Here is a 21107-nt window from a genome sequence, read left to right on the forward strand (position 1 = left end):
TAACAGATGGTGAGCCCTGTGGATGCTGGGAGTCGAATTTGGGTCCTCTGGAAGACCATTTAGTGCTCCTAACTCCTGAACCATGTCTCCAGCCTCTGACTTATATTTTTAATCTTTAAATTTTCTTTTGTGAACAGAAATGTTTAGGTGGCTTGATGAGGCACACTGGGTTTAGGATGGATAGAGGAGCCCTAACATGGTAAGACTCAAGATGACACAGTTTGCCCACAGAAACACAGGTTGCTTGTCCTCAGCATCCTTGCTTGAGATGTCGTTATAAAGGCACATTAAAAAAAAACAAAAAAACAAAAAAACACGCATTACCTCTGTAAGCAATTTTGGCTTTATTAGTTGTATTAAACTCTCAGTAAGACAGGCAAGCTCGATCCCAGGGCAAGAGGCTTCTTTTCCTTCTCATGTTCACTTAGTTTCCGCCGTTCTATCCTGCTACAGGGGAGGGATGAGTAGGGCCATAATCAAGCTGCGTTGTCATTTCCCATCCCCACTGCCCACTCTGAGGAATAATGGGATGATATTCTCAGGCTTTGTCATAACCAAACTTCAGCTGAAGATTGCCTCGGTGTTATTGGAACCAAGGAAATAATACACAAATTACAGCCTCCTTTCCCAGTGAATGACACCACACCTTTACGGAGAGAACGGACTACTTTCTATAAAAAGCAACCTCGTGTTGGAGGGGGAAGGCAGGAGATTCACGGGCAGAACTCATCACTGAAGGCCCTGAGCACTGTGCACTTTGTGTTGAAGTATTGCCGGTTCTGTTACAGCAGCTCAGAACACTACAGCATCCTCTGTGACCTCTTGTGTCTGATCAAAATCCCCCCATGAGGGGAGGGGGCTGTTGATGATTTAAGGTAAGAGCAAACAGCAACAGGAGGAGGGGAAATGGCTTGTCAAGCGTGCGGTGATGACAGAGAGCTCCCACTCCCTGCTGCTCATACGCCAGAAAGGGGATGAGAATGAACTCTTTGAATAAGTGAAAAGCAGTTACAGCTCCTGAGCCCAACTGAAGCTTCTGGAACCCGGCAGTGTGCACCCTAGTAGACAATGGGGGACCACTTTGCGCTCTGAGAGCTGTAAACTGTAGCCAGGAATAAGACAGTCATGAGCAACAGTACACCAAACAAACAAACAGACAAAAAACCAAAGATATTTGTGTGTGTGTGTGTGTGTGTGTGTGTGAGAGTGCACACACACATGTACTCCCCAAAGAAGGTGTTGGATCCCCTGGAGCCAGCATTACTATGAGGTGTCTGATGTGGGCACTGGAACGGGACTCTGGTCCTCTGTACAAGGAGCAAACTCTCCTAAGCACTGAGGTATCTCTCCAGTCCCCAGGACTGAGGTCTTTGTAGGGGGAATGTTCAGCTCTTCACACATCAATTTCTGTCTCTTTTATTCTAGTCCACAGAGCTTACAAGCCCCTTGGAGAGTTATGTGCCTGGTTTCCTCTCTTCCCGCTCTTCATGTGTATAGAGGCTCCTGCGTGAGAGCGATCACAGGTGCTGGGCTCTGGGAAGAGGCAGACTTACCTCATTCTTAACTTTTTGACCTTGAACTTAGCACATTCTAAGCTCTTATTTGCTTGCTGTGTTCATGTGATGACATGAATGCGTGGCCGGGGTGAGGGGAGATAGTTGGGGAGAGACTAGAGATTACTATCCCACTAGTACAGGACAGAATTCTTCTTCAGGAGTGATTTTTAAAATGCACATTTCCACAGAAGAGCAACAGGGTTTGACAACATGAGCTGAGCAGGGAATTTCAACGTCTGAAGTGGCAGAGGTCTTCTGGGTTGCCCTTCGTAGGAAGGTTCTTAGAGTGAAAAAAGAAAGGTAAGGTAGGGGGGCTCGGGAAGACCACACTCTAAATACCTCTCCTTTTGAGTCTACTGTGTACAAGGTTACGAGCTGGTTAGGGCAGTAAGGTATGAAGCCACCTTGCAGAAGTCTCTTGAAAAAATAAAAAGCTTATCTAAGAACAAGCATGGGTGTACCCGAGAGGATACCAACACGGGTGCCTTCTGCTGCACACCGGCCCTAGCAGGCTGCCTTAGCACTAGCCTGCTTTTTTTTTTTTTTTTTTTTTTTTTTTTTTTCTTTTGCTGTTGAATTTATCCAATCGATTACAAGGTTTCCTCTGGCCACCATCTCCATGTCTAAAGCTATAGCAGGCTTTCCTTTCTGGAGTCCAACTAAAACATCTTGTGCTGCAAAGTGGTCTTCTGTCACTGTTATCTGTGATTCCCCATGTTTCCCATAACTTGCAGTCAGCCACGCTATGGGAAATATTAAGATGAAATATTTGGAAATGGATTAAATGTTTCACAAATAATTCATGAACATTCCTGAGATGGCCAAGGAATCCTTACAATGCCCTTCTCTGCCTTGCCTGGAATGTGTGAGTGAATACCTGTCATATTTGCCACCTACATGGGAGTTACCTAGTAGCTGGCCTGATTATAAGAGTGACTCACAGTATCACAACATTTTTGTTTAAGCAATTTTTCCTTTATTTGTGTGTGTGTGCATTCATGTGTTTGTGCATGTGTGTGCATGTGAAAGCATGTATGTGTGTGCACGAGTCTGTGTCTCTGTGTATATGTATGCGTATGTGCATGTGTGTGGGCTTGAGTGTGCCCACTCACATGTGTTTAGGTCTCTTTTAGCCAGAACTGGTTTGAAACTTACTGTGTAGTTGAGGATGGCCTTGACCTCTCATCCTTCCATCTTTATCTTCCAAGTGCTGGGAGTATAGGTGTGTGTTACCAAATTGTTCAAAGAACTTTTATATTACAATAAGAGTGACCCCAAAGTGTAGCCAAAGAGAAGCTCTAAACAGCTTCAAGGAAAAGGTGGAAGGCTCCAGATGTGCCACGAAGAAGAGGGAAATGATCACAGGTGAAGTGGACTGTAGGAATGAGACTCCTATCTATGAAACTGTGAAGAAGGAAAAAGAAATTTGAAGTGAAAAGTTCTGGTTTCTTTAGAGACTCAGTTGTGTCATGTTTTTCTGGAAACTTTCCTATGAGAGGATGTTTTTGCTGAGGTAGACATATGAGATGATGTTTTTCTGAGAAGAGACATGTGTTGTTGTTGTTGTTGTTGTTGTTTTTGGAAGCTGCCTGGAAAATGGGTATGTGATGTTTTACTAGAGTGGATGCCAAAGAGAAGACATGATGTTTGGGAAGAGTGTAAGAATAACCCAACAGACAGTGGATGATGCTGTGTGGTATTGGTTCACCTTGCTACTCTTTGCTGGTCATTATTTGTCATGACTTTGTAGAGAGAAATGCACCAAAGAACTTCTGGTGATGTTTTGGCAGCTTCCTGTCACTTCTGTAGACTCGGGACTCCTGGTTTCTTCTGGATCAAACTGCCATTGCTGACCTGTGTATGTTGTTTGCAAGTGGATCTAGCTGAAGTCTTGTGAACTGAATTGCTGATATCCTGACAACACATATTGGAACTACCCCAAAGAACTATTTCTAACCAGGTCCACATCCTCCTTTGCCCTACTAACCTTTCCTTTCCACTACCTCTGCTGGGTGGTGGGCTAGAAGGGAGGTTAAAGAACTTAAGTACACTTATTAAACTAAGTTTTGAAAAATATAACCCTGCAAGAGTTCATGGTAATGTTTCTGTTGTTTCTCAGATGACAAGCAACTGTCACAGAATGTCGTATGTGCAGCAGAGGAAAAAATAAACATCAAGCTTGTGGGCTGGAGACATGAGCAAGAAACATGCTCTCCTGATGGTGGTTAGCTTGCCTTTGATCTGTTAGCAAAACCCACTAAGGGCCCCAGAACACGTACCCTGAGGAGGAATGGAAGACCATGGTTAATGGTAACTTCTCTGATATTCTTGAATGTGGTCACCACCGGCCATCATTTTCTACCATGTAATCACCTACTGTAAAGAATCCCAGGCCTTAGAACAACTGATGTAATACTAGAAGGTATGACAGTGCCATTCTGACCTGAGAGTTGAGCACACAAACCCCTAGTACCTGCTAAAATGAGAACAAAAACCTGATTTATCAGAGCCTATGATTCTGGGAAAGTCCAAAGTGTATTAGTCTTGCCTTTTGGCTTCTGTAGCTCTGTTTATTGCTAACTGTTCTTGCTAATTGAAGTGTGCCTATCAGAATATGGGTTTTGTGCATAGAAAGCCAAGAATAGTAAGCCAAGAACACAATTTAGGCAAGCTTCCTGGTAGTCCACTTATAAAAATAATTTTTAAATTTTAATTTTTTTCCAGCCTCTGCTCCCAGAATGACAACTTTGAGACCAGTTAGTTATTATGAAATCACTAGGCCATAAGCATTGGCTTATTTTCTGACTAGCTACCACTGGTTACCTCTCCTTCAGTTCCTGCCTGCTTTTTTTTTTTCTCATCTCCTCAGTGTTTCTCCAAGTTCCTCTATCTGTTGGTTTACCTCTTTCTCCTCAGTCATCCCCCGACTTGCCTCTCATCTCATCCTGCCATTTCCCAGAATCCTCTTTCTTCCTGCCAATGTCTCACCCCCTATTTCCTGCCTCAGTTTATTGGTCATTCGCTTTTTTTTTTTTTAATTGATAGATGGTACTTATAAGAGATTCTCTCTATACTCACTGGCTAGTAAATACATACTTCCTACTGTCTTGTTCATGTGTTCCTTTGGAAATCAATTTGGCAGTTTCTCAGAAAGTTAAAAATAGTTCTACCTCAAGACCCAGCTATACCACTTCTGGGCATATACCCACCCATAAAACCTTCGACCTAAAATTTGTCGTGCCTACAAGATGTGCAGGGATAAAGACAGAGCAGAGACTGAGGGAGTGGTCAAGCCATGACTGGTCCAAGCTGAGACCTACCCCATGGGACAGAGCCCAACCCCTGATACTATTCATGATACTTCACTATGCTTGTTGACAGAGCCTAGCATAATTGTCCTCTGAGAGGTTTCATCCAGAAGCCGATGGATGGAAAGACACACAGCCAAACATTAGGCACAGTCAGGGAGACTTGTGGAAGAGTGGGGGGGAAGGACTGAGGGAATCAGAGGGGTCAAGAGCAGCATAGGAAGACCTGTAGAGTCGACTATCCAGGGCCCATGGGGGCTTACAGAGACTAACCCACCAGCCATGCTTTTTGTTTGCTGTATTTGATGGTGCTCTGACATCCTGGGAACCTTGCTGGCCAGAGATACTGCCCTTCCCAAAGCTGTTTCCTGGAAAAGCAAAGGCTCCCTTGAGCTTGCCTTCCATATGCAAACTGAGCTATGCCAAAGCCCATCTCAGTTACCCCCTTTAACTGACATACAGTTAGACAACACCTCCCCTGTCCAAAATCACTATAGGATTGGATACCAGACAGCAGAAGCCACTTTCCTACCCCAGAGCTTGAATGAAATTCAAACTTCCCAATCCCATACTTGCTCAAAGTCTTTATTTTGTCCCTCTTACCTTTACTATCCCTTCTTCCCCCCAGAAAACTGCAATAAAGGTTACAATCGAACATGCATGGCATCCTCTTCTCTTGGCTCATGTTGACCTTTAAATCCTCTCTCAATGGCTATAGCAAAATGCCCAAGGCTGAGTGATTTTTAAGTAAAGGTCTTTGTTTTTCACAATTCCAAAGGCAAGATGTTGGCAAACTCTGATGAAAGTCTTTTTTTTGCTGTGTCCTCCCTCACACAAAAGAAAGCAGGAGGAGTGAACCCGTTCTCAAAAATCCTTTCATAATGACACCTGGTGACCTGAATACCTCCCTTTAGGTGTTACCTCCCTTTAGGTGTTACCTCCCATCACTGCAGCAGATTAAGCTTTTGACGCATGGACTTTGGAGGAAACAAACTATAGAACTGAGTAAAAGCTCACAGTGATTCACTATCTCTCAAGTAACTTGAATAAAATGTCTTGGGTGGTCAGCATTTTAATCTATATGTTGTTGGACAAGAATATCAGTTGCTAGAGTAGTAATTTCAAGGCAAGAAATGCCTTGCTGTCATAGTGGCACATGCCTTTAATCCCAGTACCCAGGAGAGAGAAGCAGGAGGATCTCTGAGTTCAAGACCAGTCTGGTGTATATAGTGAGTTCCAGGACAACCAGGGCTACAAAGAGAAACTGAAGAAAGAAAAAAAGAAAGAAAGAAAGGAAGGAAGGAAGGAAGGAAGGAAGAAAGAAAGAAAGAAAGGGAAGGAAGGAAGGAAGAAAGGGAAGGAAGGAAGGAAGGAAGAAAGAACGGGAAGGAAGGAAGGGAAGGAAAGAAGGAAGAAAGAAAGGGAAGGAAGGAAGAAAGGGAAGGAAGGAAGGAAGAAAGGGAAGGAAGGAAGAAAGGGAAGGAAGGAAGAAAGAAAAGGAAGGAAGGAAGAAAAATGCTATGCTTTAAAAATATTTACCATTAAGTATCCTTAGATTTTAACAAGCTGTCCTCCGGAAGCCTTCAAGCAGTATTAATGTCACTGGCTTAGCTGTTCCTTGACTGATGCTCTGCAGACATGTGGATATCTTCTGTCTTCAAGAACTCCATGAAAATAAATGACTTGTTGAGGACAAAGGATGTTTGCACGACATGTAAACAGATCATTCTTTCACCGCCATCAACACAGAGGGCATCTGCAGATGCTGTGCACCTCCATCTGTCAGAAGGCCCGCCCTCCTCTCTCTCCTCCTCCTTATTTTTCACATCGTGCTGTCGGGGCCTAATTCCCATCTGAGGCTCTCCCAGGGCTCTGTGCTTGTAAGATGAAAGAGCTTTACTCTAATCCACTTGTCTTCTCTAGCAGCAGAATTCAAGTATCTAATTTGTACTGCACTTCTCTCCAAAGACCAAACAGACACCAGAGCCCTCACGGAAAGAAAGTCCCATTTTGTAGAGGGAGACAGTAGCTAGGTTACAGGTCTTGGTTGAAATCATACACTGGAGTACAAGCAATCAGAACAGGGCAAAAACGCTCTTTATGGCCTGATCACTGTTGTCCCCAATTTTCTTTTCTTTTTTTTTTTTTTTAAGATTTATTTATTTATTATATAAGAGTACACTGTAGCTGTCTTCGGACACACCAGAAGAGGACATTAGATTCCATTACAGATGGGTGTGAGCCACCATGTGGTTGTTGGGATTTGAACTCTGGAAGAGCAGTCAGTGCTCTTAACTGCTGAACCATCTCTCCAGCCCATGTCCCCAATTTTCTATGTTGAAAACCTATTTTCCCATGAGGGCGATACTTTGGGGTGGTCATGCGGTCATGAAGAATATTCATGAATGACAGCAGTGTCCTTTTTAGCCGTCATGGAGAATCTGGGTGCAGACCCTCACCAGACACTAGATCTCACAAGTCCATTTCTCAGCTTCCAGCACCAAGTCTGGCCAATGGTGGTTTGCACATGCTTAGCAAACACGACCATTGACTTTAAAGCCCTTGATGTAATCCCTAAAGAGGCTTTCAGCCTGGGTGTCTTTCCGAGCAATACACTGTAATAGAGTAGAATAATCAGTCACTCAATAACACTTGCAGGTAGGTCTGGGTTACTCTGACTCCAAACCCAAGGCATCCCCAACACCTCTCTATCTGCCCAATGGCTCAACCACTTTTATGTCCTGTATGACGTACCAATTTCTGATTGACACAACAGCATGAAAAATGGCTGGTGGCAGAGCAATTGAATTAAGGTGAAAAAGTAATTCTTCAAGATGGAATTGTGAGTCAATCCAAATCAGATAAAATGTAATAGTAATACCCCATCCCTCTGCTTGTGGAAAGAATTTGGAGCTTCTGTTATATGTACCTCGAGCTCCTCATTTTCTCTAACATTACACCATAAGCATACTGCCACGACATCAAAAATTTCTCAGGAAGATCATTTTCATAAGCACATGAGACAGTGTCATATATGGATTATAAGATAGTTAACATTTCTCCTTCTGGGGGCTGGTATGTCTCCAGTGACTCACCATGTGCTGTGCTACAACGATCCTTCTTTTGTGTAAACAGAAATAAATTTGAGCCAAACGTAAAGCCTTTGTTTAGGCTTAAATATGCAACCATAGCTGCTGTAGAGATGGTTCAGCAGTTGAGAGCACTGGCCGTTCTTCCAGAGGACCCGAGTTTGGTTCCTGGTGTATTGTGTGAGGTGGATCACTACAGCATGTGGCTCCAGCTCCAGGATATTTGCTACCCCTTCTGAGTTTCCACAGGCAAGAGTGCACACACACACACACACACACACACACACACACACACACACACTCATTCACTCACACACAAATTTTAAATTAAAAATCACAACGGTATAATTACATATTGTATGCTTGTAGGCTTTCTTCAATTTTTTAAGAAATCTGGGATTTTGTTCCTGTTTTCACATTGGGGAAGCCAGTGCTGTACTTAGCTGAAGGGATGGCTGGTCTTCCCACCCTGATCGCCGTGTCAAGAGCGTGGCACCGTGTCTGCACTGACACCACCTTCCACAGGATATGTGGGCAGATCTTAGGAGAGTTTCAGAAGCCAAAGCATGGTCATCAGATGACGGACAGCTGGACAGGTGAGATTTCACCCCGAAGAAGAGATTTAGACCTGAGGTCATGAGGTTTTAGGTTCTAACCACAAGAAGGATTTCTGGGGGACAGGAAGCTGTGAGGGATAGCTGATAGCTGAGTAATAGAGATGGGACCTGGTCCACATCCCTGACAGCCCTGAAAACTTTATGAGGCGGATCACAGAGCATGTGACCTACAGCCGTTAAACTCCACTGGTGATGATCCAATGGGCTTCAACATACAATCTGCTCTGGCTGAGAAGCGTGAAGTTTGAAGGGCTGGGGTGCCCACCAACTGCTCCCACCCCCTCTTCACACTCTGCTGTTCTTCACCTGGTCCTTGGCCTTTCACCACCACCCCGTTTTCCTCTCTACACTCTGTTCCCTCTATTGGTGTTAACACACATGGTTATCACACACACACACACACACACACACACACACACATTGAATGTTGAGCACACTCTCCTCTTTTGTTTCTCTATAGAGTTACATCTCTATGCTCATGACATACTTACATGATATTAAATATTTATGTAAAACCTAGAACCAGAAACAAAAGAAAGGACACATTATTAAGTCTTTCTGGCTTTTCTGTTGTATTCAATTATCAGGTTGAGTTAGGGGAGTCTTTTTAAAATGCAATATATCAAAATCATAGTTGTCTTTCTGCTCTTTTGGTCAGGACTTTGGTTGAATGTGTCAGAAAACCAAACTTGGGCAAGGGAGTCTCAATATAACTCTGAAGCTGCTTTAGAAATATATAGTCCAGTTAGCCTTGAACTCATAAACTTCCTGCCTCAGCCTCTAGAGCTACAGGTCTGCAGCACAGCCCTCATTCTAGAAAGAATGATGTATTGACTCATAGTAGCCAGAGCACCACAAAGTTGATGCAGCCTCAGGATACCTAGAACCAGCAAGAAGGAGGAGGAGGAGGAGGAGGAGGAGGAGAAGGTTACAGCAGATCCCTCCCACCTCCCAGATTGGCAGCCTTTTGCACATGATGTTTTAAAAATGACTGTCCTTGTCTCAGCCTCCCTCATGGGTTTCACAGGGACAATGTTGGCATGATGCTCACCTCCTAGGAGACTCATGCAGTATCCCCATGGGCATTTCTTTTTCCCCAGGAAACAATGTCAACTACAACTTCTGCTGTGTTGACCACCATTTTGGGACATTGTCTTGAAATCCAAATACTTCTGTGGCTATTTTCTGCCTGTGGTAACCTAATCTTCTGGAGAAATGGCTCAGATATTAAAGGCTGAGGCCCACATGGACACAGTGGGAGCAAGCATAAGTGTGGCCCCACTGACATCATTCTCAGATTAGAATGAAATAGACTTCTCCAACTCATCTGGCAAGAGAACCAGTGTTCTCTCAGACCACCCAGGAGCCTACTCTGGAAGCCTTCCCCATTACTGTCGTCGAGCCCTTTAGGTTTGTGTATTCTGACTGCTCTGCATTTTTACTGCCTAACTCCGATCCTAAACCAGAATGTCTGTCAACGATAGCCTCTTCGAGGGGTTGATATCTCATTCCCACTATGAATGACCAAAGGAGTCAAGAGGGAAGAAGCTATGTGTCAGAGCAACTTAGATCTGAAAGGGATCATGAAGCCCACTTCTCATCTCACAGATGTCAAGCCAGGGCTCAGGCAAGGGTGTGAGTTGGCAGCTTAGTAGAAGAGGCAGTATTAGATTCCAAGTTGAGCAAAGTATTTGTAAAACCATGATGTAAGTGCTGATGTCTGAGGCCTTGGATAGTTTCAACAGAATATTGACATTGAACATTCCAGATCAATGACAAAAAGGTAGTTTCCTGTCACTGTTGGCTGTGTGAAGAAGCAAAGGTTGTCTGTACTTCATGTCTGTGACCTTGCCTGCCTGCTGCCTACTCTCTAGAATGCATGGTGAGATACATGTATGCCTGGATGTCAGAAATGAGGGCAGTGAGGAACCTCAAGTCCACTGGGCAGTTTCTGCTGCCTGGTGTTTCTCCAGTTTAGTGTTTCTCTCTTGTATGCCAACCCCCAATATCGTCTTGAGGAACGATGGGTGGGAGATCTGCGACCACAGCTTCTCCAGACCATCTGGGCCTTTACCCATGGCTCTGCTGAGCCCCTGCTCTTGGACTAACCCAGCTAAGTACTGAGCAGCCAGCAGATATCAGACCCCATGCCAAGGGTTTTCACACCCTCAAACACCCCCAGGATGTCCCTCAGCAACACTAAAGGGTGAGAGAGCGGCAGCTCTGAGAATCCGGTCAATGTCTGCATGGCTGATAGTCAAAAACCATGGTCTGCAAGTAGGGTGGACATATGCCAGTGGCTAAGGTACCTGGATTTTCTAACACAAAACTGTTATGAAGTGTGGACACCATGGCTGCGGAGCAAGAAAGATGCAATGCTCAGGAGATCACAGCAAGACAGTGGAGAGACAAGAAGAGGGAAAGGGCTATGCCTGGCTCTGACATGGATATACCAGACACTCAGTTCTTCACTGTCCTTCATCGTGGAAAATTACCTGGCCTTGCCTCCATTTTGTAAGAACAATATACACATTACAACTTTAAAGGCTTTAGCTTGACCATGTTCAACAGCTCAGGCCTCAAGAGAAGCTGGATAGGAAGTGAGGGAGGCTGACATGTCACAGGCTCCAGTTTTAGGATAAGGAACAGGGAAAGTTCGCCTGAGGGCCCAGGTGCTCTGAGGGCCCAGGTGCTCTGGGTGCCCAGGTGCTCTGGGTGCCCAGGTGTTCTGGGTGCCCAGGTGTTCTGGGTGCCCAGGTGCTCTGGGTGCCCAGGTGCTCTGAGCTGCTGAGTAGGAAATTGAAACCTGGTTATCTAATTTGCACTAGGATAATGGTAAAGCTTGCAGGCTCTTTAAGTAAAAGGCTCTTTAAATTAAGAGCCATATGTGCCAACCAGGGGCAGGACAAGCAGTGCTGGGAAATAGATTTAAGGATTAAGTTTGAGGGGAGGGAGTAAGGTTTCTTGGAGGGCAGACGACTCAACAACCAGTGTTCACCAGCTCAGAAAGTGCCAGAAATATTTTTCTGGATTGAGTCACATCTTGCCTGAGGAAAACACACAAGTGAAGTCGTTATTTAGAATGTGAGGTGGTTTAAGAAAACTCATCAGGTTGATAACTATGAGGCTGGGTCATTATTAAGGCGGGGCTTACTTTCCCCAGGAATTGCTATAAATAGAATACACAACTCAACCAAAACAAACAAGGCTCTGCAGCTGGACCGCAGGAACGGACTAGATGGTTTCTGATGAGTCCGTTCATCTTCCCTAAAATTTAAGTATGAAAAGGGATTTTTGCTGACCCAGTCCTCAAGTTAGATGCTGCCACCTAGTGGTTGCTGCTGTCATCACACACTTCTGTGAAGACCAGTGGTCCTCAACCTTCCTAATACTGTGACACTTTAATACAGTTCCTCTTGTTGAGTGACCCACAACTTTAAAATTCTTTCATTGCTACTTCATAACTGTAATTTTGCTGTTATGAAACATACTTTGAATATATGATTGATATGTGACCCCCAAGGGGTTATGACCCACAGGTAGAGAATTGTTGGTGTGGACATTGACCTGTAAGAAAACTTCCCAGGATACTGTCTTTAATGTTTCACCTGAATAAAATGAACCCAAACAGTAAAGCCAGTCAGAAAATGTAATTAGTATAAAATTGTGTGCCTAATTAAGACGTCCTTTCCCGGTTGGAGAGATGGCTCAGTGGTTAAGAGTCCTTGATACTCTATAGGGGGACCTATCAACGTGAGTAGTTCACAATCACCTGTAATCCCACATCCAGGTGCTCAGATGGTCTCTTCTGGCCTTGTGGAACACCTGGATATGAATGGCATACACAACCCCCATGCCAAAGACACACAAGTGCATGTGTACACACATGCATACATGCAAAATGTTTGAAAAAAAAGTTTCTTTCAAGCAAAATAAAGGGTTCTTTTGAGAAAGCTGTAATATGAGTAGGCAAGACATCACAGTTGGCCTCTGTCACCCGTGCTGGTTAGGGCTGTTTTGTTTTAATCAACTTAACACAAATTAGAGTCACCTGGGAAGAGAAAATGCCAATTGGAGATTTCCATTACTTTGGCTGGTGGCAAGTCAGTGAGAGATTTTCTTGATTAACAGTGATTAGGGGTCAGTTCATTAGGGGTGCTACCACCCAAGAGCAAGTGGTCTAACCTTAGAACAAGCCAGTAAGCAAGCACTTCTCCAAGGCCTCTGCTCCTGCCTCCAGGTTCCTGTCTGCCTGCCTGTAGCTCCTAGCCTGAGTTCTCTCAGTGATGGAGTGTGACCCAAGAGTTGAGATGAAATAAACCCTTTCCTTTCTGAGTTTCTTTTGAGCAGTGTATTCTCACAGTAACAGGAAGGAAACTGGGAAGTCACAAGGGAAGAGACTACAGACCCAAAAAGGAATCAACTTTATTCAGTGGTCCTCAGCAGGCAGGAGCTTCTGTCCTGGGGAGAATCCAGACACAAGATTCTCTGTGAAAAGCCAAGCAAGGCGAAGGAACTAGCAGCATGGCTCTCTTGCCTGCTCTACTAGAGTTCCTTCCAAGCAGGGCTTCTACTGAAGTGTCCTGTATTTTGTACTGTTAGATGTGGAAGACAGAGTGGTTTGTGGAGTGAATAAGCGTACTCACATAGGACTTCATGTCGGGAGAAAAAGAGCTGAAATAAAAGATAAGTAGAGAAAGAAAAACAAAGACAAAAACTAAAGAGCCCTGACATTTGGATATGGCCTGGCATTCACGGCTAAGCTCTTCAACACACTCAACCAGAAAGCTCCCGGTCAGACAAGGTTACTGAGCCGTGAGGAAATGAGACAAGGCAAGGCCACCATTTAATTTTGTCTAAGAAGTCAAAAATGAGGTCACTGTGCCACCCACTGAATGCAAATATTAAATATCCACTCTTAACAATGGCAGTTCATCTGGAGCCAGTCTAGAGACGAGGATTAAGACACACCAAATCCCACTCTCTGATAGTCTCCAACCTAACTCCAATCTCAGCTCTTTAGACCAACCACAAATAACAGGACCCAAGCATAAGACCCACAACCCCAAAGCTTCCTTATTCTCTTCCCTGGAACAACCACAGCGCTCCTGCTGTGTGGCCCCTTTGCTGTGGTAAGTAGGAAGGCTGACTGGGTTAGTTTACAGTCCATCCTGGTGGGATCTGGCTACAAGACACTAGAAAGACAAATGTGAGGGTGGGGTAGAAAGCCTTCCCCTGACTCCAAGCTCGGTCTGACTCCCAGGGGAGCCCTGGCTGTTGGAGTGTCGGAGGGCCATGGTGGGTACAGCATCCTTCCTGAAGAGGAGTGTCTTTGGCAGCCAGCATCTCCCAATTACATTTCCCAAGCCCTTCTAGGTGCTGTACCGTATGGTTTTCCCAGCCACTCTTTGGGGTTAGCCATGCTGCAAAGAAACAGAATCTCGGGGAGGTTTAGTCTCCTCAAGGCCAGGCAGCTGGGAAATGGCAAGGCCAGGAATCCACCTACGTGTGACTCCAGAGTCTCAGTTCTGATAAAATTTGCAAGGCAGAAGCAAACAAAGCATGCTTGCCCCAAGCAGAGGGGCGTGGTTGGTGGCAGGAGACTGACCCCAGACTCACCAGCCTTGACCCGCAGGGATTTGCAGGATCCTTCTGCTCTCCCTCAGCAGGCAGCCAGGCTGCCTGGAGAATGAGTCCCTGGGTTCACATTTTCTAACAAAATATCAAACATTTGATTTTACCAGTAAAGACTCAGAAGCTGGGGTGGAAGCGGCTAGCTCAGAGAGGCAGAGAAAACACCCATCGGACAAAAAGAAAAGCAAGCTCTCCTCCACTCCTTCTCAAAAACCCTTCAAACCGAATGTCCCTTCTTCAACTTCCTGTGTATTTACTGGTCCTCCTGATTCTTATTCTCTGTAACTGTTTTTCTTAATAATCCTATGTTCACTTCCTATCAACTGGCTGCTTGTTCTCCTCTGGACCAATGGTTGTTGACTTTATTTAATCCTGTTTACAATAGACAGAAAGCTCTTGGATTAAAGGTGTGCTAAGGTTGAACCACGATACAACTAGAACTAGGCCTTCCCAGTAAATGACACAATCTCAGGGTTCACAGTGTGATCAACTATCCTGCAACAGGTCCAGAGCTTTTGGGGACACTTTGAGGGTTTTGAGTCAAACACCTTCTGGTGTTTACCCTGGTACTTACCAAGGGTATGTACAATGTAGGTGTGACTGGGGGGCCATCCTGTCCCTTCTTATCTTCACATCCAAATGTCACTCCTCAAGGACACTTTCTCTTCTTAGAACCTGTGGCTGGGACTCTATCTAGGGCTGAGTGACTGAATGTGAGGATCAGAGTCATATAAGTGAATGTGACAGTCATGGAAATTTTGATAAAAGGTTTCCAAACTTATGAAAGGACCAAAAAATAAGTTCAAAATCAGATGTATGATAAACCTGCTTTGTGCACTTTGGACAGTGCTCACCTGTGCTGTGACATCTGGTGTCATGGTATCTCCCGTCTGTTCTCCACACTTTGCAACATGCAAGCTGATGCACCATGAAATGCTAGCAAGCACTCACTACCTGACACACAGGCTCACACTTGAGATGTATATAGTACATGGCTCATTTCTCTCTCCTTTGGCAGTGACTTTATCTGTATGGGTATTTTGCCTGAGTATATGCATATGTACCACGTGTGTGCTGGAGTTAGAGAAGGTTGTGAGCTACCATATGAGTGCTGGGAACCAAACCCAGGCCTTTTAGAAGGTCACTCAGTGTTCTTAACTATGGAGTCATCTCTCCAGCCCCATTTTCAGAATCCCTTCTCCTCTCCCACATGCCCCATTATGTTGCACAAAGTTTGCCCATATTTACAGAACCATGATGCCTTAACTTATATAAAGAATACATTAAATATTTTCCTGTTACTATTGTTCAGCATGTAGGGCTCAAAGTGCTATGCTTTGGGGTTGGGTTAGGTTAGAATGCTTAATTTTAGATTTTGTTTTTTGAGTTACTGAGTCCACAAAAAAAAAAAAAAAAAAAATCATTAAATGCATTTGGCTTTGGATTCAGACAGAATTTCCAGCAATTTCTGAAATGGTCCCAAACAGATGTCTGCTACTTTGTGCTACCCATCAATGCAAAGTGGAATTCTCAGCACTGGTGCTTATAAAATCAAAATATTGACCAACGGAATAGTACTGAAGGCACTCCACACCCTGCAGTACTGCGCATTCAGCCCAGATTTAGTTCCCTATGAATAAATGAAGAGATACATGCATTTTGTTAGTATGTATCTTTGTTTTGTCTTTAATAAGTGGTAAAACTGTATGCATACCACAGAATTACTTTACAATAAGTTCATGGTTATCAGTACATGTTTGATTTATTGTCTACTTCATTTATTTAGATACTTGGGGTTGCCTAAACTTTTCATGGGTAAGAAAGAGTGGTGAGCAGACAGTTTTAAGAGTCCTCCTTGGGGCTAGAGCACAGGCTTGGCATTAGGAGCGCGTGCAGAAGACTCAAGCACCTAAGTCTGATTCTAACAGCCTGTAATTCCAGCTCCAGGGATTTGACACTGGCGCCATCTTCTGGTCTCATTGGGCAACCTGTACAGATGTGTGTGCACAGACAGACAGACAGACAGACAGACACACACACACACACACACAGAGAGTTTTTTTTTTAAAGATCTTTCTGGGAAAGGTTAAATCATGTATGTGCTGGTGGCCACAGAGATCACCTTTGTCCTAGGTTTTCTAGGTGGCCAATGACTTTCCCTTTGATGCATGCCCTTCCTGCTAACATGCACAGTGAGACCAGGTTCAACTGGTTCCCTGCCTGGCACCCCACAAATAGGAGCCCAGAGTTATGAACCTGAAGGGCACAGGAGAACAGTCTGAATTCGAGAACCAGGGAAATCTCTCCTTCTTCCTACTCCAGTGCTTGCTGGAAATTCCGTCCCTATCCAAATCAAAATGCATTTAATGACTTTTGAATGAACTCAAGTCAGAAGCTCAGACAGCAGTATTTAAAACCAAGCACTCCTTCCCTGCCCACTTCATGCTTTCAGCTGAAATTTCTTCAGCCAAACTGGAAAGTTCTCCTGTCAGACAGATAGCACCTAGCCAAAGCCGGCTGGGGGCTCAGACCCTTTGCCTTTTTCTGTTCGAGTTTTCATTAAATTCACCGTGGCCCTCTGGAGAGTTACCCAAGGTCACACCGAGTCAAACAGTAAAGCCAGAAATAAAATTCTGATCAGCTGGCTTCTCAATTGGTACCTGACCTAAGTGGAGGAAACTGCTTTCCCGCCGACTCCAAGAGCCCTAATCAAGCGCAGGCTTATTGTGCTGGCAGCCTCCCTGGCATTAAGAGACAATGCGGCGTAATAAGACCCACAGGAAAAGGTGTCTCTAAAAGGGGATGGAAAAATCCAAGGCGTGCCATCTGGATATGTGCTGCAAAGCAATTAGAATTCAATTCTGGGCTGGGACTCTCCTGAGCTACACCACCACAGTGCAGTCAGCAGAAGCCAGGCAAGAAGCAGCCTGCTGTCTGATGGCTCACAGAGGGCACAGCAAACCTCAGAAGCTGCAGGAAAGACTAATGTCTTTGGCATAAAACCTGTGTTCTGCTCTCATGAGGAGCCACTTGAAAAGGAGCAAGACCACAGCTACATTCCAAGTTACAGTGAGGGTTAACTGAAAGCCAAGTCCTCACAGCCTGGGGTGCCTAAGACAGAACTGTGTAACCTCACAGCAGGAAACTTAGATCAGTCTGGGGAGAAGCTGCTGAGTTAGAAGTCCCTTAGGTACTTCCTACCTAGCGGAGCAAGCACAGGTCAGTAAGGAAAAGGCAAGGCAGAGGGGGAGAATGCCTAGACTCCCGCGGCTCTCCGTCCTTCTGGCAGGTTGGAGGGAGAAGGGAAACTACCTTGGGAAAAAGTAAAGATAAAATGTGACTTTTGAGATCCTAGCCGCCTACATTACTCACACTAACCCTGACCTGAGTTCAGTTCCCAGATCCCACATTAAGGGACTGTTTGGCCTCGGAGGGCACCTGAATATGTGTCACATACTCAACACAGATACATAAATAAAATCTCTCTCTCTTTCACACACACACACACACACATATAAAAATATCACACACACACAAAACACACACACACACACACACACACACACACACACACACACACACACACACGTGTGATGCTAGTTTGCTGAAGTACCCACCAAAACAATTTTTGTAAGACATGGTGGTTGATACCTGAGGAACACAGTGAGACTCTAAGAAGGTTTTACTTTCTTTTCTATCTTTCATGACCTTTTATATTTTCTCTTAATTTATCTGAAAGTATACTTTCACATAGAAGTCATCTCTATATTAAGCAAAGTATTTGTGTGTGTGTGTGTGTGTGTGTTGTGTACATGCATATATCTGGAGGCCCTCCAGAGGCACACTTCAAGGTGTCTTCCTCTATCACACTCTACCTTACTTTTCAAGGCAGGGTCTCTTACTGAACCTAGACCTCACTGGACTCAGCAAAAGCAGCTGCCCAGCGTCAGGTCCAAAGGAAACTCTGTGCTCTCCAATTCTGGTAGTTAAGACAAAAGCCAGCATTCCTCAGGAAACTTGTGAAGCTGGTTCACTTCTATCAAAAGCAACCATGTCCCCTACCACTGGCAAAAACACATGCTGGAGGCCAGCATCACATGTGCCCGTTACCCACTTCAGAGTCTAAGCTGGCACCCTGGCTCCTCTCCTCCCCTCCCCTCCCTCTCTCCAGCCCTGGAGCTTCTCTCCCACATCTCCTCATTCTGTAACCCTGCTAATCTAGCTGGGCTCCCTCTTTTGCCTACACTGTCATCATCTCTTGGTTTCCCATCTCCATCTCTCTGCTTTGTTCTCATGGTCTGGTCCAGTCTGCTGGCCAAGTCCAGTTACTGCTTTCTCTCTCTGCTCTGGACTCTTCCAGATGCCTCTGGCTGTTCTCTCTCAGACCTACAATACAAGCCTTCCCCTTAACCAAACTATGAAGTGGTCATGTTCTCGGTTTATAGAACCAGCAAATCCCAGGGATCCTGCTTCCACTTGTTCAGTCCTGGGACCACAGGCATTTACCACTGTGCCTGGCTTTTCATATAGGTTCTAGGAATGTAAATGAAGGTTTTCCTGCTGTGCAGCAAGTACTTTAACAACTGAATCATCTCCCCAGGTCCCCAAAATATTTCTTTAATTTGTTCTCATTGTGTGTGTGTGTGTGTGTATGGAGGTGTATGAATACCAACTGCCCCTGGAGCTGGAGTTACAGATGGCAGTGAGCCATCCAAAGTTGGTGTAAGAACCCAAACTCAGGTCCTCTGGAAGAGTAGTAGGTATTCTTAACCACTAAGCCATCTCTCCAGGCTCCCAAACATAGTTGTAATATTAGTAAGAAGCAGATTGGGCATGGTGGCACATCGAGTAATCTGAAGACCCGTGAGTTAACTAGTCTGGGCTGTGCACAAAGTTCAAGGCCAACGTGGACTATCTCAAAGACATTATCTCAAAAAAAGAAAGAAATGAAATAAAGATGAATAAGCAAAGATCCCGTTTCTCCAAGGAGAGAAAAAAAGCTGAGGAGAAACACGGCACCAGGGACAGCAGAAAATCACTTCGCAGGAGATTCTTAGATGATCCCTTCAGACTCTCGCTGAGTCAGAAGCACCGATGAAGATGGCACCCTTACTACCAACCACAAATCAACTTAATTTATCACAGTGATGCTTACTACCATTGAGCATTTAGACAGACACAGTCTTGGGAGTGGATTTCTGGCCCTTTGTTCTGTTTAGCAAGGCTGACCGATTGTAGAGCACTGGGAGTTCCAGGCAGTGGGAGTGGCTGGCCCTAGAACTGATCCTCTGAGCCAGGAACCCTTAAGGGAAGAACAATGCATCCACAATGCATCCTTGATCTATTCATAATTCCTAATGGAGCAGAGGACATGTCTTCACCCCTAGGTTACCTGATGAGCCACTGCTCACAAAGACCAAAACTAAGACCAAGAAGTGCCCCCAGAGCAAGGTCTACTGAAAACTCCCTGACCGTCTACGAATGTTGAGAGGAAAATTCAGGTTGGAACCAAGACCCAGAAACCAGAAGCACAGATATAACACACAGGCAGCCAAGACCTGATACAGAAAACTTTAATCAACAACTGTAGAAACAATACACTCAGACATTAAATATCAGAATTCTCACCACCACCACCAGTCTAGAAATGAAGTAATCCACTAATCTCAAACATTCCTGGTGGGAGATAAAAGATTTAGGAAAATGTTTTCCCATAAACACATTTATTTTTACCCCGAGGCTAGACTCCCCACAGAGAAAAGACAAGTTTATACTCAATGGAGTTTCTCCAGCCAGCTTTGTGGCTCAGTTTACCATTCTGTAACGGCTCCCTCTCCCTCCCACTCAATTTGATGAGCAGAGGGAATAGTGCTCTTCTATACATGTAACAGACAAAATGGTAAAACTGCAACACGAATGAATTGTACATTATTATATTTTAAAGCACATACTGAAATCACTTCTTCCTTTTCAAGGGGGGCTGGCAGTCCCTTCCAACAACAGCAGTGTAATGCTATCTTAAGGTGGCCACTGTGACACACCCCCACCTTCGTCATGCAAGCCAACAAGGGAGAGTGGTTGCACAGACTGCCTGCATTCTCAGTCACCTTGACACAGATACACAAGTCTAAAAGAAACAACCCCAACTACAATAGTCATTCCATTCAAGTATTAAGAGAAGTGTGCATGGAGCGGGGCCGAGAGAGACAGCCACGCAAGAAGGACTTAACACGTTGCATGCCAGTTTGGTCTACAGAGAGAGTTCCAAGACAGCAGGGCTACACAGAGAAACCCTGTCTAGAAAAACAAACACACACACAAACAAACAAACAAGCAAACACACAAAACAAAACAGAAGAAAAAAACTAGAAAAAGACTGCTCAGCCTGAACTCCTCATGCCCCTAACACTGATTCTTGTGAGCCGGCAGGCAGTTTAGCCTCTTGCTTTGCCTTCAGGCACTTCTGCAGGGACCACTGTTGGTTTTGAAATGTGTCCTTTCTATCCTTTCTTTAACCAATGGTGGACCTACACATCTGAGCTAGGGAATCATTCCTGCCAGTGTGCACAAGCACCGTGCACACACTTTCCTGAATGCACACTTCATAGACTTCGGCTGCACAATTGCTCTCATTCTGGGCTATAAGGAAAACCTGATGATATGCAAAGCTGAAAAAATTGCTGTCCTTAAAAGAAATCACTCTCCCTGATCCTGTTCCACACATAAATTACTTCTACATGCTTCCTGATTTGAGTGGCTGAAGAGAACAATGCACCATAGGCACTAGAAGCTAAACTGTGCTCGCTTCCTTGCACCCAAAGCTGGATGGGGTTACTAGAGGCAGGATTCAGTATGAGAAGTTAGGAAAAGGTTCTGGGTGAATGGCTGGAGGAATGGTCTTTC

The sequence above is a fragment of the Micromys minutus genome (genome assembly GCF_963924665.1).
Source record: "Micromys minutus genome assembly, chromosome: 3".
In the NCBI taxonomy this organism is placed as follows: Eukaryota; Metazoa; Chordata; class Mammalia; order Rodentia; family Muridae; genus Micromys; species Micromys minutus.